Below are 9111 nucleotides of genomic sequence, written 5' to 3'. Positions count from 1 at the left end.
ATGAGCAGGAATTCAGGAGGATAGAAATCACCTTTTATTACTCGTAAAGGGGGCTTTCGGCATGACTCTTATGGGAGTACTCCCTTATTGCTTGTTCGGTGTTTTTCTTTGTGCACTCCCTTGTTGTATTTTCGGGATGTTATTCTGAGAGTACTCTCCTGTTGCTCCCTTAGGAGGTTTGTGGGATGATATTACTATGTGTGTTCCCCGATTGCTCATTTAGGAGGTCCTAGGACATACAATGTTAAAGGGAATATACAAAACTAGCCAATGCCCTCTTGCTTCGCAGCGCCTAATAAGATCTTTTGCGTTGGCCAATACAGCAATAGTGTTTAAAAGCAAAAGCGGTCTGTAAAGAAAACATTTTTAGTTTAAATTGAAACTAATAAAGAGCAAAATCCTCCTCACACATAGGCCAAGAATAGTAGCGCTGTGATACCATATGGAATACTAATCCCTTTCGATGTCATGAGTTTTACCGATGGACTTATTTCCACCTGTGAGATTTCTGCCAAGCGTGAGTAATATTTTTCTATGATCTTGCAACTTCGGCCAACGAAATCAGTTCATAAAGGCACCTAGCGGGTCTATTTTTGGTAAACGTATTTTCCATCCTTCTGGTAGCCTACATTTTGAATTTAAAAGAAATCGGTTCATAAATACTCGACTCCAGCGCCACCTAGCGGGTCGATTTTTCACATACGTATTTCTCATCACGGAGGTAGCACACGTTTTAAACTTGAACGAAATCGGTTCATACATACGACTTTTACAAATAACTCGACCCCAGGGCCACTTCGCGAGTTTTCTGGTAGCCTATAATAGGACTATATATGCAAGGTATAACCTCTGAATATTTGACTGAAACGTATGCAGTAGGTTTTGAGTTAACTCCGAACAACAAAAACGGCTATTATTTTATATATATAGATTACATGCTTATACACAGAAGCAATATGGAGTATTCGTAAACTCCCGAAGTAGTACTCACGGAGCAATCGTACGAGGCTCCCAAGTTCTATTGGGAAATTACTGGGAAATGTGCAGTACAATACGGTAAAATTTTCCATTTGTTGTTAAGAAATTCATAGAAATTTTATCCAATACATCAGTTAAATATACCTGTAAAATATGGAATATTTACCCAATCTGTTCTGGTTGGGTGGTTATATTTTTTTAAATACATGCATACGTATGTAGTTTGAAATTACTTGTTGCCATTTGACGCAAAGAAAAAAAAAACAAGTTGTTTACAGTTTTTAAAACGTAACTCAAGCATGTTTTTGTGGCGAATAGATCTTTTCGTTATTAATAATGAACTGGATTTGATCTATACAAATATTTGAGTTAATTTATCGATTTCTTGGTTGATTAATGTATAATTAATCTAGTGACTGCCGACCTATTTTATATTTTTATACCGGAGCGCACTTGTGCACAAGGGTATTATAACTTTGTTCACAACGGTTGTTTGTAACAGGCAAAACTAATCGAGATGAATATAGACAAATGTACATATACATAAATGATCACAATCAAAAAAACCGATTAAGCGGTGACTTTGTCCGTCCGTCCGTCCGTCCGTCTGTGAACTCGAGTAAAAATTGAGATATCTTAACGAAACTTGGTACGTTTACTTCTTTCTTTATAAATTTTTGGAAAATGGGCGTGGCCACGCCCGTTCATCATTACATTTGTATACTAAGGCTAATTTATTCAAAAATTATGCTTGCAATAATTCTTTACCAAGAAATACGTTTATGATAAAATGTTGGAATATGGGCGTGGCACCGCCCACTTATGATCACATATGTGTATGTATCCGTTCTACCAATTTTTACCGAACTTGGTATGGTTATTGTGCTTGCCACATAAAATCAATCCCTTGAAAATAAGTAGCATTATTTGGAATTTTGGAAAATGGTTGTGATACCGCCCACATATGACTATATAAGTTTATCTCATTATGCCTAACTGAACGTTTTATCGAAGTTGTTTACCATGGAGCGGTAGTTTTCGGAAAGGTGAAAAACATATATTTCATACTTGCGCCGGGTATTTAATGTTCGGCTCCGCCCGAACTTAAACTTTCTTACTTGTTAATAAAACAAGTTAATATGTTTTGCTAATATTACGCATGTATTCAGCTATATTATAAAATATTGTTTTTTTACACATTTTTTGAAGATCTGCAAATAATTTTTTAAATTTTCAATTTTTCAACTTGCATATTTATATCGATGATCCTGCGCAATAACGACAAAATTCAAAAAAAAAACAAAAACTGTTACTACTGTTAAGAGGCTCATGTTTCTAATCCTTGTCGAATTTATGTCTAATTTTTTGTATTTACTTTAGCAATTCTTACTGCTTACTTTAGTAAGGGATGGAAATGGATTAGGCAAGGATTAGAGACAAGAGCCACTTAACAGTAGTAACAGTTTTTGGTTTTAAATTTTGAATTAAGTCGTTATTGCACAGGACCATCGATATATGTATGTGTACATCCATACATATCAAATGTAGCTATAGATGAATTCATTGCAGAATCGTTGATTTTTTCTTCAGCCAATACGTATCCAACATTCTTAGCCGCCCATCATTCATATGTATGTATGCACGTATTTATCTAGTTTTTGCTGTTATTTAGCGCACTTATTCATTCACTAATAAAGTTCAACTGTTATGATTTTAGCACAATTTCTTACTGACTCCAATATTAAAAGCATCGACATTGTTTAAGAATTCGGTCAACATCAACTGTTCATTTTGCTAAGGACAACTAATCCTTAGCACTTGAATGTTAAATTTACAAAGAAAATATTTCGTCATATGTTTTTACCATTTAAACGTCTATGTATATATGTATGCATTACAAGTATTAATCTTATGTCCACATAATTGTTATTTTAGTTGGCTTTTTGTTTTTTGAATCGTTTGCAGGCGAATAGTCGATATCAACGGCGAAGATAATGACAACTAGCCGGCGATCGACCGTCTAAACGATGACTTTTCATTCCTTTCACGTTGTATTTACCTTGTCGGCGTTAATATCGACTGACGGAAGGGCATGGTAATCATCCAACCGTTATTTCTTTAGAGTTACGCGACACTTCAACACTTGGCTATATGTATATATGTTATGCTAAGTATTTAAGACCATAAAGAAATGCTAATCATCTACCTTATTTCTGAAAGCTTTGCAGTTATTTTACAATGATCTTATTGTTTAGCCATTTACAATTAGCAAACTGGTGATAATTTTTCCGTTTTAACATCATAATTTTTGAAATGGATTTAGCCCAGTCAATTTATGTAGATCAAAAAATAGAGGTAAGTTTAAAAAATAATTCGCATAAAGCTTTAAATTGGTATATAACAAAATCCATATGAGTGTTTCCATCGGAAGGTCTATCGCAAAAAAAATTTAAGTCATATATCTAACGTATTTTGAGCCAATTTATCTGCTTTTTTAATGTATACTGGTTATGTAAGGAGAACAATTTTTGTGTAAAATGGTCTTGGTAGGTGGCACCAGGGTCAAGGTATTTTGAAACACCCTAATTATGGTCCGATTTGGTTTTAACTTGGCGTATGTAGTTGAAACATAATAAATCACAGATTTCTAAAAAATATACCCTGAAGTCAAAATATAAAGTACATTCGACATAAAATGTATGTTTTGTTTGCGTTAAAAAATCGTTTTAAAGCAATATTGAAATACATACCGCCTATTATAAATTTTCTTACGATAGACCAGAGGTTCCGAAACTTTTTTTTCTCGTAGACCCCTTTCAAAAATTTACGGGTTCGGTGGACCCCCTGCTGATACATTTCTAAATATTCCCAAAGCTCGTAAAAAAATTAAATGTCAAAATTAGATCTAATAATGTAAATTTGCATCGCGGGTGAATTCAAAAACTAAACTCAGAGTGGCCAAAATAAAAGTAAAATATTTTCTTGTGTTCTAATTATAAAAATATTGTAATTACACACTTGTAGGTATTCAAAAATAGAGCTCGTAAATACATCAAAATACTCTCTCGCTCAGAAGAGTTATATTTTTTAAGAGCACTGCGAGCGCTAGCGTTATTTACATTATCTTCACCATAAACTCATCAAATGTTCAGCTCAATCATTACTTTGCACGTGAAGTATATGTAAAATAGTTTATTTGTGTTAATGGCATCAAGTGAGGCGAAAAATATTTATCACATTTTTAAAACAAAACTTAAAACATCAAACGACTAATATTGCGTTCAAATTGGCCCCATTTAACTTGTTAAATGAAAAAGAGCTTTTTGGAAAACGCAATCGTCCACATTGAACATTTGGAGCGAACTTTGACGGTTGTTTGATTACCAATAAAATTCGAAAAAAAATATTCAAAATTAAGTTTTTGTGCTTCAACGTGTTTTGTGCGAATATCTGCTTAATGATATTAACGCATACGGATTACTTAGAGACTTTAAAATAGTTGCGTTTTTTTACTCATATCCAGTAAAATCCAGTAAAAGTTTTTACGAATTTTCATGTTTTGGCGTTTTCGTATGCAAAAACTTGCTAAGTAGGGGAAATGGAGAGAGCGAAAAATGACAGTNATTTTTACTTGTAAGAATTTGCCAGTACGAAAAACAGCTGATCGCATGTTGCTGGATGAAATTTAAACTAATAAGGAAACTGTTTGTGGGTTTTTATTGTTGAATTTCACAAAATAAACCTATTTAAATACAAAATATATTGTTTTATTAGGAATTTGCTGCGAATAAACAACCAATTTATCAGCTGTTCTTGAAACTTGCAAATTATTACTGGAAAAGCGTTCTCGTACTTTATTGTACATTTTTTCTATGAGAGCGAATTCTTAGAAGTAAAGTTACTGGAGAGTTGTTGGCAAGTTACTGGATAATTTGTAATAAAACACAACTAATGTTTAGTTTATATGCACTATTTATCTCTGCGTACGATGGGACCTCATGGAAAATAACCAATTACCGCCTTGGTCTCATAGCTTGGTCATTAGCTCGTCAATTTCAACGTAGTGTAAGCTTTTTACGCCAAACTTTTAATTTAGAAACTAACAATAGAGAAAAGAACGAGTTTAAAAAAATCTATCACAAATAACCAAGCAAGCAAGATGCTCCAAAAGTGTTCCACCGTCTCATCTTCTTCAAGGCAGGATGGGCAAATGGACTTGTATTTACGCCTATCACAGTCAAGTGTTTGTGCCACGTGAAGTGACAAGTCAGCAGTCCAGCAAGTGGTCTGCAGTGTCGTCTACTCAGTGAGAGCAAAAAACTAGATAGACCTTGTGAGATTGAAGGCAACATGAGTTTTGCCCACCTGCATCCCCTCGATGCCTCTCAGTTATTTCTGAGCGAAGTATTCACCAAGTGGGAGGTGGGAGTGCTAAAACTGGTTGCGGACCGAGGAATGCCTGGTCTGAGCCAACTCTGGCCAAATGATCAGATGTCTCATAACCAGGACTCCAGATTAAATTGGCACCCAGAGTAAAACAACCTCGTTATGTTCACCATCATTTTTTAGTCGAGACTTGCATTGCCGAACTAGTTTCGAAGTACTTAAATAGAGGGCTGGTCAACGCCTTAAGTGCAGCTTGGTTGTCACTGCAGTCACGTAAACCCCTTCCCCTCCACCTATGTTCCACCACGTAGTCCATGGCTTTGAGTATTGAAATGACCTCAGCCTGGAAGACCGAAGCATATTACCCTACAGAAAAGTGAAGCTTGTCTCCATTAACCTCGAAAAAGATCCCAGATCATGACCCAGAGCCAGTTTTGGATCCATCAGTGAAAATTCGGCAATGTGTGATTCCAATCTCAGCGATGGAATCAAACCAGCATTCATTCTCAGGGAACTCAACATTATAGAATCTCTTCAACAAAGGTAATGGTGGCGTACTATCCTGTAGCAGACACAAGTGCTTAATTCTCTGCCGCCAGCAATTTTCGCGGCGCCTCACTCATTGTCATACCAGCATCCGGTTCTTTTTAGTCTGGAGGTGAACTTTAAGGGTTCCCCACGTATGAAAACACAAAGTTACGGTAAGTGCAGTAGTGCGTCAAGAGCACTATATACCACTCAAACAAAATAAAGTTAAATAAAGAGGCTATCAAGCAACCATTTTGGTTCTTTACATCGAAACAAGACAAATTTTCGTGGACCCCCATTTACAACTCATGGACCCCCATTTACAACTCATGGACCCTCATATANGTTAAATAAAGAGGCTATCAAGCAACCATTTTGGTTCTTTACATCGAAACAAGACAAATTTTCGTGGACCCCCATTTACAACTCATGGACCCCCATTTACAACTCATGGACCCTCATATATTTTTCACGTCACCGTGGACCCCCGTCGAGTCTTCCGTGGACCCCTGGGGGTCCACCTGGAACACTTTGGAAATCACTGCGATAGACGATAAACGCTTGCAAGTGTATCGTACGAAATCAGTTCTCGTATTATCGTTTTCATACGCCCGTCAGATGTATTGTTGTGAATGGCTGTGGTTTTTGTTCACTTTTTATTGTGAAGCAGCACAAATCAGCTACGCTAATTATCGGATTTCATACGACAACATCGATTCGTAATAGGGAATAACAGAATGCAAGCGTCTATCGTGCATCGTACGAATTCATAATAGGAGGGATATAACGATGGGAATTTATGTCACACTTGGGGTTGTAAAAGAAAATTCGAACAAGTTGCATTAATTCAAAAAACTCTAAAACTCGAGTGTGGGTGTTCGTTTGCGACTCTCAGACAGGGTCAAGTACTTAAGGTTGATCCTGGATAGAAAGCTGTCGTGGAAGCCTAACATTGGGGGAAGGAGAGCTGTCGATAAAAGGTGAGGTCTCCCAGATTTCAACCTCTCTAGTTTCACGGAGCACTTGTCTGGTGGAACTCACTGGAGAAGGCTACACTTGTAAAACAACTGGAGCGTTTACAGCAGATCGTTCTTATCGGAATTAGTAGAGTATTAAAAACCACACCTACAGTGGCGCTTAACGTCATGCTGAACACTGCGCCTGTGGATATTGCAGACAGAATTGTCGCAGCACAAACTGCTATTCGGCTCAGAGCAACCGGATGGTAACGCTGTGGAGTTCTGCAGGGCTTTGACTTCGCCGTGAATACATAGATTACACCGCTTCCGACATGGCTCCCAGAAGCTCCTTCTCAACCTATATTCCCCCAAAAGAGGACGAGGTAGGAAGGGTTACTCGAAGAAGGGAGCGGTAAACTTCTTTACTTGGAGACAGGGTTGGTGAAGGTTTCCTCTGTCGGAAACTGTCGACCAAAACTATGTTCAGGCTTCGGACTTCTGCGGTGTCTTTCAGGTGGAAATAGCTGCCATAAAGGAAGCAGTAGACTCTAAAGGGTGTGATGGTGCGCTCGAAATCGGTAAAGGAATGTTTGACCTCCCTATCAATCGCGTCGGAGTACTTCTTAATAAGGCTAGTTTAGGTGCCGAGTCACAGTGACATCACGGGAAACTGCGTAGCTGATGACCTGGAATTGGACAGGCACCGTGATGGTGCGCTCGAAATCGGTAAAGGAATGTTTGACCTCCCTATCAATCGCGTCGGAGTACTTCTTAATAAGGCTAGTTTAGGTGCCGAGTCACAGTGACATCACGGGAAACTGCGTGGCTGATGACCTGGAATTGGACAGGCACCCCTAAAACATTATCCCCAGATAAGGAGCAACTAGGGACGCCTCTGCACGCCTGCGGCTCCCTTGGATGGTTGAGCCTGAACTATCACGCATACTTCCTACTCGCGATAATGAAATTGCATACTCTACTAAATGCCTAATAAAATGGACATAACAAAGCGATGATCCTTTTGTGACATAAAAGAAAAAGAAGACGTTTCTCTGCTGCAGCAAATGTTTTTATAGGCCACTTTAAAATACTTTTTGTAGCGCAAGACACGTCGTTAACTCTTAAAGGTGCCGAAAAGCACGTTAGCTCTCAAGGGCTAGTCATGGATGTTCTGACAGGCCATTGTGCGATTGGTAGTCACGTGGTAAGACTAGGAATTTCAACTGGTCCCTTTTGTATCAGCTGCCAAGAGGAAGATGAGATGGAATCATCTCCACCCTTTTTTTTATACTTGCCAACCTTCGCGAGGCTAAGATGGAAGCATTTTGCCCCAAATTAATACTGAGCTCTCAGGAATAGCAGCATTCGAAATTTGGTAATCAGCTTGCGGCGTTTCGCCCACTAAATTTAAGCACTCCGTTCAGTTTTTTTCGTGGTATCACAAAGGACAGCCTCTTAATTGTCCAAGTGTGTCCCTTGCCTGGGACAATCGCTTTAACCTAACCCAACCTAACCTGTACTTCTTTGTGCTATGAAATAGTTGGCCACATTAAGTATTACATATATGCCCTGAATAAATTTTTTATAGACGTGGGATCGATGAGGACTATTCATTCATAATGGTGTTCGTAACACTCGTACCAATTTTCAGCTCTATTCGAATTATTGTAACCTTGAATGTCTAATTTGACCGGGCTAATTTGTTTTTGTTTTTCTTATTTTTTTGTTACACCTAGTTATTTGTTTCATGTTTGAGAAAAGTATGCATTTCATCTTGAACTTATAATCATTTATGTAAAACTTTGAATCCATAAATTCAAACCTATTTATGTACATATGTATGTATGTATATGTGGAATATTTGTGCCTCTAACAACTGCTACACAAATGAAATTTTTTTTTCAAATTCTATTCTTAAAAATCGTACGATACATACTATATATTTTATACTCACTAATAAACGTACTAAATTACGCTTTGTAGCTGATCACGCCAATTCACTTCGATTCTTTCATCCAGTGACTGTATAAAAATTTCAATACATATAATTAAATTTTGTTCAAGGCGGTCCTTCATTAATATTTTATATGGATATTGCAGTACTGTGTTTATATTTCATTATCGAGTCTAATTAACTAGCGCGGCTAAATGTTTGTCCTATGCCCTACATATGTACATATACATATGTATGCACCAAAGCACGTACATATATATATATATATATATATATATATATATATATATATATATATATATATAT

Source organism: Rhagoletis zephyria, unplaced genomic scaffold, assembly GCF_001687245.7.
Source record: "Rhagoletis zephyria isolate East Lansing unplaced genomic scaffold, Rhagoletis_zephyria_1.1 Rzeph_scaffold_00003, whole genome shotgun sequence".
Classification (NCBI taxonomy): Eukaryota; Metazoa; Arthropoda; class Insecta; order Diptera; family Tephritidae; genus Rhagoletis; species Rhagoletis zephyria.
The sequence above is the reverse complement of the archived record's forward strand: the minus strand, read 5'-3'. Positions refer to the sequence as shown.